This window comes from Apteryx rowi, unplaced genomic scaffold (assembly GCF_003343035.1).
Source record: "Apteryx rowi isolate R43461 unplaced genomic scaffold, aptRow1 scaffold_933, whole genome shotgun sequence".
NCBI lineage: Eukaryota > Metazoa > Chordata > Aves > Apterygiformes > Apterygidae > Apteryx > Apteryx rowi.
In genome coordinates this window covers 204,133-214,514 of record NW_020451242.1, presented here as the reverse complement: position 1 = coordinate 214,514, position 10,382 = coordinate 204,133, and positions in this window count along the sequence as shown.

The window sequence follows — 10,382 nt, the reverse complement described above, 5'->3', positions numbered from 1 at the left end:
TTGTGGAGTCTCCTTCTCTGGAGATATTCAAAACACGCCTGTGCAATGTGCTCTAGGTGACCCTGCTTGAGCAGGGGGGTTGGACTAGATGATCTCCAGAGGTCCCTTCCAACCTCAGCGATTCTGTGATTCTGTGATTATTTGATTTATTTTTCATCTGGAACATTAATCTTATATATCAGACTGGGTTTATATTGCATCCATATTGCCACCACATGTCATTTAAAAAAAAAAATCTGTTCTTCTGAAATGCAGAAGCATTTTCAATATTTACCAAGTACCTTCACATGATTTTTTCCCACAGATGTGAGAAATGTATATATATAGTACTCTTAGAAAAATATTAACTTTTCATTATATAATACCAATAAGTAAGATTGATTAATCCCTTTTTGCCTTTTTTTGAAGCTATATTTAAAACATACTTTTTTCATTACTGGAGAGACGGGAGAGAAGGCATAGGAATACCCCAGGCAGTAGAATATACCAAGATTTCCAGACCACATCTGAGCTAGCAAATGAAATAGACCTGGGACCGTTCTCTAGCACTGAGTCCAACTGGTACAGAGCTGCCCTTATCTATATTCTAACCCCTGAAATTTGCCTGAAAACACTTCAGGAAGAATGTTGGTTGGTCCAGGCCAAAAAGGTGACTGGGTACTTTGTAACAGCTGAACAGCATGGATGCTTGTGTTCATTTGTGCCATTCCCTGGCACTTTTAGTTTTTCTAAGATAGAGCTATGCATGGTGTACAAGAGAAAGGAATACCTATATGGGTTTAGAACAGAACAAATCAGAAAATCAGAAAAATTACTTAGTATTTGCAATTACCACCTGTTGTGAAAGTGTTTAAGCTGTATGTCTGCCAAGTTTCACAGAGCCATTATTAACAGTATGGAGCTACTGGTACTGTCACCTTGGCCCTGGGAGTAGTCTTGAAACTTGCAGGGACTTTATGCAAGAGAGTCTGGATTCAGTACGCACTACAGGATTCAGCCTACTCTCCCTTGACACAAGCAACCAACTACATATGATAAAAATGAAGGGTCATAAGGCTACTTGCTGAAAGGCATTATGAGACAGGTAGGCATTTGAACTAAAAACTCTCTTTTTTCTGTTTGTTTTTTGTTGTTGTTGTTGTTGAAGTAACTCTTTAATTTTTAGATCATTTTTTGCACACTTTTGTGTTCATATTCTACCCTCTTTAGTATCTGTTTGCATCTCTGGGAAAGATACTTTCTTGCCTGTTCATGCCCAGCATCCAGTCTTTAAATAGGTTTTACTCATATAAATAGCCTGAATAAGATTCTAATTTACAGCTATTGATTCTTTGCACACCTCTTTCTGCCTGATGAAGGAATGCTCTATTATCCAGTTACTTCTGTTGTGATGTATTTATTCTGTGCTTTAATCAAATAATTGAATCATCTCTCAGTCTTCTATATGATAAATTAAACAAACTGAAACCTTTACATCATTTTCTTGAATCACTTTCAGCTTTTTCTGTACTGTTTCCAATTTCTGAATATCACCAGAAAAGGCAAGATGAATTGCACATTGAAATTGAGTATTGGTCTCTGCAGCGGTGCTAGTCTTACTCCCCCATGCCTCGTACTGCTCACTCCTTCYCCATTAATACATTCCAGGATTGCACAACTCCTTTTTGCTACAATGTTCCACTAGAAGTTTGTGTTGATTTGCTGGCACATTATGACCCATAATTCCCTTTCAGGATCACTACTGTAAGGAATATAGTCTCCAGTTCCATAAATGTGGCTTGCACAATTTGTTTCTAGGAAGATGACTTTGCAATCATTTGCACTTCTTTGACAAATGCTACTATTCAGTTTAGGCAGCCTCCTCACTATTTATCACTTTCTTGACCTTTCTGCCCTCTCTTTATTTTATTTGCACTTTTATATTTACCTCCACATCATCAGTAAAACTATTATATGCCAGTACCAAACCCCCAGGGAACTCCACTGGGACCATTGCCAAATAAAATTGTGCTGGCAAGTGACCCCAGAACAGATCACCTGATATGTCACATTGCTCCCAAAACTGATTTCAGAGTGACTTGGCTAGCTTGATCTGAATAGAATTGCAGAAGAAGCCTGGAAAAAGGGATTGCTCCTGGGTCCTGATTTTACACGCTATATTGTGCCAGGTTTGCCTTGCTCAACCTACTAAAGTTGTCCAGTACCAGAAGGCCTTATGTCCCTGCACGTCCCTACATGCCCTGCCTCAGGCCATGCCACACACACCCTTAGCATCTTATAAAAACACCATTTTCAGGAGCATTCAGTGTCCTTCACTTTCCAAGACAGCTGTAGTAGCACAGGTACTCAGACTGCTCCCTGTACTGTGCAGGCTGAAAAGATAGAAAAGGAAAAAGTCCTCTCTTATGATAACCGTTTCACAAAGCACACAGCTTGCCTCTTCTCTGTGCCTACTTCTTGCTTTCTACTCTTCAACACAGATACTTAGACAAAACTTCAGAGCACTGCCATGTCCACCCTTCTGACGAATGCCTGGTAGCCCTCCAGTCCCGGTAGTTCTTCTGAGATATGGTTTGCAACAGAATAAGTCCAGCCAAAGCCTCTCTAAAACAAAGTGTGGTCTAGAGATGGAGGTGTCTGCAGAGAAAATCATTATGGGCAATAGTTCACTGTAATGTGTCAGCACTGGGGGCTACATATCTTCCTACCTCCTTTTCCCTCGACAGACACTTCTGAAAGGGAGTTACAAGCTCTGGCTGATCCTGTCTTGGAAGGCACATACTGTTTACCAGAGAATGGGGAAACAGAGGATACTGAATGTCCTAGGGGCCATGGCAGACAAGGCTGACCATACAGATGTAAGGAAAAGCCTGCCCTGGTGCCAGAAAAAGGCTGAGGAAGAGGAAGAGCCCATCTCTTCTGGGAACAGGAAGAAATAAAATTGGAAAAACTGATTCAGGAATTGTTTGGTACCTTTCCTTTTCATGTCCCTGGTGCTTCTGAGTTGAACCCTTTCACTATCTGTCTTTCCTCTACCACCGGAACCAGAGTGGAAGCCTTGCTTACAGCCTCCTTCGACAAGCATGATCTGGGTGTGGTCCTTGTCCTGGTCTAAGGAAAAGGCTTGGCCAAGCCTCATGAGACACTGTAAAAAAATTACCTTATGTAGAAGCCTGGATAGATCCTCTTCTGTTTTTCACATATTTTTCTGCTTTTGCATGTCATATCCAAATGCCACCACTGGCTCAGATTCCAAGGATATGTATGATTCTTGTGGTAAGACTTGTGAGGATGGGTGCAGGTGGATGAAGGCCCAGTTTAAACAATTGTCCAGCCCTGTAACTATGACTATATGCCATGAAGGTGAAGTACACACCCCACACTTGTCAGCCCTCTTCCCCACCTGAAAATGCTTCTGTTTCTGGCAGTGGGAGAGGGGAGACCAAGATGGAAGTTGGTAGAGTGGTCCAGGCTTGGAGAGGGAAAAAGTTATCTTCAGGGTTCAGCCCCTGCCCTCTCCTTCCCCTGATCTCCTACCAACCCTGTGATCACCGTGAGAATGACATTCGAGCACCCACCTCACCCAGGCTGCCTATCAACCATGTGGTCACAATGGTGCTGGGATTGCCATGTCCCTATGAGTCTGAATCTCCTTGTGAGCCACCCAGCACAGTATACATTAGCTCTCAGATCCTGCTGTGTGGGCAGACACTTCTCAGAGGCTGGCTTGGGAAGCCGAAGCAAAATGTTGTTTGGACAGAAGGAAAGCAGGTAACAGCCAGCAATTATAGGGACAGATTTTAAGAGACTATCTGTCTTACATAGGGAAGGCACCAGCTTATGAGGTTTCGTGGAGGACTGTGCATCTCTTACATGATTGGTGTCACAGAGATATGGAGGCAGGGAAGCAGAGTCTAGGAGCAGAGAGAAAGGAATGAAAGTTAAGGCCAGAGCCTATACTGCGTTATTGCTGCTACCCGTATGAGCATTGGTTCTGAATCAGATGTTGAGTAAAATGTGCACATATGGCCTCTCTTTTGCCTTCTTGGGATCTGGGAGCACTAGCAGTGGTAGTACCAGGCTTGGTTTTATGAGCAGGAGGAGCAGGCCCTGAAGCAAAAAAAAATTGTTTGGAATGACCAACCAGCACTCCTGCCTGGTTGCATAAGGGGCAATGGGCAATAGTAAAGTGCAGAGACTGGGCATACTGGTGGCTACCTGAGGTTCACTTACTCACAGTTAGCTGAGCAAAGATATACACCGCATAGACTCTGCAGATGATCAGAGTTTAGTCCACATGTGTGTCTCAGAATGGCTGGAGCAGGTAAGCAACATCTGGTACAGTACAGATAGACACTCAGAGATCACCAAGCTGATACCAGGGGGTAAGAAAGAGAGCTCAGCCTCACTAGTGAAGAAAGACTGAGGCATCATCAGTCAGGCAGACTCTGAAGCCAGTAGTTCTGTCTCTAGTTCTTTGATAGTCAGCTAGGACTCAGTGGTTTTATTTACAATAAGCACTATTCATCACCACTGTTGCATTTGTGGTTGAGGACTACAGCCCTGAATTAAGCTGCTCTGAAGTCATGCCTAAAACCTAACAAGATTTTCTGTTTCTATTTCCTGTATTTGTCTCTGGGAATAAAGATATCTAGGGTCATGCATTCTGTCTCAGACATCCAAATAAAGCAATATTCTTTACACACTGCCACACTGAGTACTGCAGAATAGCTGTAGTGACTCATGATCTCATCTGAGATAGCAGATAAAAACCCTTCCTGTTGATGCACACAAGACTAGCGATCCCCTGCACATCTACAGCCCACAAGTAAAATGGGCCAAAACCCCCTCTTTACTAGTAAGTGTTTCTCTTAAAGTAGCAGCTTCAGCTTTCAACCTGCTCATACTGGGCATTGCTATATTCTGCTGGTCACTCTTGTTATGTTCCGTAAATAACTGGCATCCTTTTCTGTGTGGTCAGTGGCATTCAAATGTTAACCAATTGACAAGGATCAACAGGGGTGAGCTCAGCATAAAATTATGAATCTTGCCTTAAATATCTGCAGGTTATAATTCATGCTCACCATCAGGTATTGGGAGTGCAATAATGAATGGAAGTGACAAACTGAAAAACACAGAAATACTTGTGACCAGTCTGTGTTTATAGTCTCATTTTTACCAGCAGCAAATCATCCTGCAAAGAGACTAGCAGAGCAGAAATTCTGAAAGCAGAACATTGATCAGCCTGCCAAACCACTAGTCCTTTGCATGGTACATGGCATAGTGTTTACTAGATTCCTCCTTACATTGGCCCTACAGATGCAACAGTGAAGCACGCAAGAAACTGCCATTTCTGCCTCCAGGTACAAAGGAGCCGTCATCCCAAATTTATTGCTGGAACCCAAGTGCTGAAGCACATGAATGTGAGCATCACATCTGTGATGCTATGAATTTAGTGTGCTTGTTGGTCCAGTCATACCCATACTCTTGCCAATTGTGAATGTGATTATTAGTTTGCCCTCTTAACATAATACAGACCTTGTCTTTTGTGGAGTCCCAAAATGTATTTTGTGTTGGAGCAATATTTCTCAAACTTTTTTGTAGAAGTGACCTCCTTTTGTGCCTAACTGTCTTCCTGGGACTTCTTTGAATAAGACCCCTTTCTGGCCAAGGACCAGTGAACAACCAGCTGGTGGCAGCAGCAGTTCAGCTTCTCCAAGATGAGTGGGTGAGGACTTGGTTGTAGTTCCCAGTGACAGTGTGTGTAAACACATACTCCCCACTTTTGACAAATAGAGCCACTTCTAGTGATCTTATAATTAATCTAAATTTTTTTTAATGTTTAGTTCTTTCTAATCTTTTGTTACCCCTTTTGAACCTTTTCATGGTAGCTTGGGAGTTATAATTGTTTGAGGAACAGCCAGGCTAAAGCATCTCTCTTACCATGGTGATGACAAAGGTGATGTTAAGATCTTAGGAGAAAGAAGAAAGAGTTCTTTATCCCTTAATGTGTTGCAATTGATGTTTCTTAAGGTTGTGTGCTGTAAAGAGGAATATGAGAGAATGTATTTAGATCTGAAGGGAACACAAAGGTAAAGGATTGGCCAGAGTCAAAGCAAAAGGCTTTAGCAGGCATCAAAGATGAGTGTGTTGACCTGTAATTCAAGTGTGACCTTAAGAACACCTTATAGAATGGTTCTAATATTTCCCAATCTTTACTAAAAGCACTTCATGGAGTGCCATCTTCAGTCACATTAGCCTGTGTTTGTTTTTTTTAACTGCATCATTCTAGCAGTACATACTTTTAATCCAGTCTACCAACACACTCTGTCTTCTTTCTTTATCTCTTCTTTCTTCATCTGCTCCTCCAGATTTATGTAAAAATTCCTTATCATTGCCCCCTCAGCACATGACCTTTGTACATTGTATTATTAAACTTTATCCTGTTTCTGTTACTTCAGATGAGCAAGGGCTCTGGGATGCAGTTTTAAAACTTCAGGAGGCAAAAATGATTCAATTGCATCATAAAGTATCTAAGACTCAATTGCTGGAATTCCAGTATTCTGCCTTTAAAGTTGGGCTCCATGGGTTTGACTGTCTGCATATGTTAACTGTGTTTGCTTGGTTCACATTGATACCCATCTGTCACTTAGGTGACCTAGGGTCTTAGTACCTTCTTCTAGCTGAGTGTTAAGCTGTCATACTGAGCTGATAATAAGCTACCTGTGTGAACCCCAAAGGGGCTGGAGTGCTGCTCRGCCATCATACACTGCCTAGTGAAGCAGTTCTAGCATCAGCCCTCAACTTCAAGTAGAGTGGACTGCCGCTTATGCAGGGCACCTCTCAAACTCTTCTTGGAGTACAGAGGTATCCATCACTATCTGGAGACTTAGCTTGCAAAAAAAGGTGTTATCTAGGGCTCAGCTAAAAGCTCAGATACATATTGTTTGCCCCCACTTCAATGCAGGAGAGCTGTAAGACCTCCTTGATGGCTGTGGGTCTCTGTTTATATGCAGCAGTCCAGAAAAGTCTAGAAAGTCACTATCTACAAGGACAAACAGGAACTTCTGCACCCAGGTAGAATGAACATTATACTGTTGCCATTCCTTCAAACATTGCATGAGATACACCTTCCTCACTATTTCCTTGATTTGCAGGGACTTTTACTTAATACCTCAATAGGAGAAAAAGAGCTGTTTAACCATAATAGCTGAGTTGCTGAAGCATAACTGCAAAGGGGAGCTTGTAACATGAATATGTGGCCAGAAGACGTCAATGTTGAAGGTGAAACAAGGTGAAGGATGCATTGTACTTTTATTTTAGGAGAAATTTATGAGTGTTTTGCATGCTTTACAGTAAGATTTCTCTCAGGATAACTAATCATATCTTGCATTTGTGCACAAGTGGAAGACTTCAGACATACTTGTGTGTATTTGAGACGGTGATCTCTGACACAAAGTAAAGGATGTTGCATGATTCAGAATTCCTGAATACAAATCTCTTAATTGGTAAGTAGCAATACTCCAAGGTGAACATCATGAACATTAAAAGCCTCTCCTGAACGTTTCTAAAGCTGTGCAGACTTAGAAAGCAAACAACCATACTCTCCAGGCCTCATTCTCAAAAGCTGTTGTTGTGATATACAAGCTATTCATTTATCTAACAAATTACCTTTGCATTTACGTGGGCTCATCATGTCTGTGGAGTGGAGGTTACCTCGTGTATTTTGTTCTTCAGAGGTAACTTCAGAGGATGTGTCAACAGTAATGCAGGAATGGGAACATGCCCATGCCCATGCCCATGCCCAGGCTTTTACATTTCTGGACACAGTATTGTTTTGTGTCTTTCTCCTTTCTTCATGTTTGTTGCTAGCAATGCCTTTCCTCTGAATAAACTCTGTAATAAGTGATGAAAGGAGGCAGACAAATAATGAAGAATCTAAGATGGYCAGTAAGATACCAGTAGGTGTTGGGAGAAATCAGTCAGGCAAAGCAGGGAGAGACGAATACATAGCTTACTTGTTGGAAAATTGTGTGTTTGCAGATTTGTCAATTAAAACTTGAGTTCAATCTAGGGAGGAGACTCTGTCCCATGCTATCAAGGAATAGTACCTACCAAACTGATTTAGGTAAATAACTCTTTTAGAATTCCAGATCTAGAGGCTGGCCTGATCCTGAGTACGACACACAAACCCTAAGATTTTAATGCCACCTACAGCAATCTAGCTGCAGACCTGCAGAGGAAGGCAAAAAAAAAAAAAGACTAGTAAAAGACAAATTATTCATCAGGAGAAATAAAAAATCTTTCCAAACTCCAGTGAAAGCCCTGAGGCATGGGATTAATATAAGTATTATGCAAATCAGCAGTGATCTAGTCTCTATTTTCGCACATTTGTGGATACCAACACATCAGATGCCCAGGAATTTATACGCTTAATTTTCTATCTTCAGGGATTCTCCTGTTCTGCTGTACAGTCATGTCCATCAGCTTCTCAGGCTCCATCTTACATGGTTGAAGGGTACTGCTTCCATATGCAGCTTGGAAGAGTATTCCAGCCCTTCATTCATCAGAGAGCTAGAAGCCTTCTTTAAATTTTCAGTTCAGATACATTCAGGATCACTCACTGTACAAGCATTTCATCATGTGATGAAGTCAATGTCCCTCCCTGACATTTACTTCTGAAACATATTTGTAAAGAGTTACCACCTCCCCATTCAGTCTTCACTGGGCTAGACTAAACAAGACAAGATCTAATTCTTCTGAGCAGAGGTGCATTTGGTTCCCCTAAACATCCTATAAATGCTTCTTTGCACCTGTCCAATTTAAGTAACACATTCTAACATAAGTGGCTAAAGCTGCACTCAGGCCTTACAGCTCTCCTACAAACAATATGCATCTCAGCTTTTAACTGAGCCCTAGGTAACTTTTTTTTGCAAACTCATTAATAATGAGAAGAACACTGTCAGAAAGTAACACCTTCTTGGTAGCCCCAGATAAGAACAAACTGACATTGCACTAGCAGTTGGGAGCTCTGAGTCTCCAGAGAGTGAGAGATGCCTCTCTACTCCAAGAAGAGCCTGAGAGGTGCCCTCCATCACCAGCAGCCCACTCTACATGAGGTCAAGGGCTGCTGCTAAACCTGAGCTCTGAACACTGTCCTAGTCAGTGTTCTGGTCAGTGCACAATGGCCAAGCCTGAAAGCAGCTCTCCAGGTAAAGATGTAGCAGAAATATCTGCCAGATGTCAGTCTATTTTTCACTCCCAGATGTCCTTACCTGCCTGATTCTGAAGTCACTGATCACTCTAGATGCGTTTATGCGCCTAAATGGAGCAACTGGTCCTGTTCCAAAGTAAGAACGGGGAGTAGTGTCTGGGAGACTGCAGACAGGTCAACCTGACTTCTGCACCTGGCAAATTGGTAAGAAAGTATAATAACACTAGCAGGCATGTTTCTACTTTATGTGATAATTCAGAATTCTGTAGAGAGAGATCATGCATCAAAATGCAATTTTTACAGAATTACAGCAGCCTTTTTCCAGTGTAGGTTACTCTTCAAAACCACAGAAGACACTGTTTTAGGCCACTCCTGGGGAAAAGGAGAGTATTTACTTGTAAAAGATCTTATGGAATATAATGCTGCTATATGCATAAACCGTGCATTACTTTACATCCTCTGCACAACAGATATAAATACATTTTAGTTCTTGCCTTCACTACCCCCCAGTTCAAAGCATTTATTGTACTTTTTTTCTCTTTTCCAGTCTCTGAAGGAAAAGAGAGCTGTGGGGACAAAGATTCTGGGAACTGGGTTTTCCCTCCTGTGCCACACACAGTCCCAGGAGGATGGACCTACCCAGTCTGGAAGGGAGCAAGTATGCGAGGGACAGGATATATCTGCTGTGCCAAGGACACAAAGATTGTCTCATTACCCACACACAAACAAAAATACAGAAATACACACACACACACACACACACACAAATATATGTAGACATATAGAAATTTACCTACTTTATACAGATGTGATTACATATCATTTTATATATGTATATACTTTATGTGTAATTATAGGTGTTTAGATGGGTATATATGTGTAATAAAAACATGTACACAAACACATTTATATGCAATTACATCTTTATATATGATTCTATAGTTTTTATATATCTACATTATATATTTTTTTTATATATCTATACACACTAAACTCTCAATATGATGGTGTGTAATTTTCTAGCGCTATGAGTCAGGATACATGCGTGCATATGTAGGTAGGTATGTATAATACACATGTGAGCATCCTTGGGTATTGCCCCGTGCGGCGGGGCCCGGCCCCGGAGCCCGCGAGGAGGCCCGGCCCGGCCCGGCCCCTCCGTGGCGGC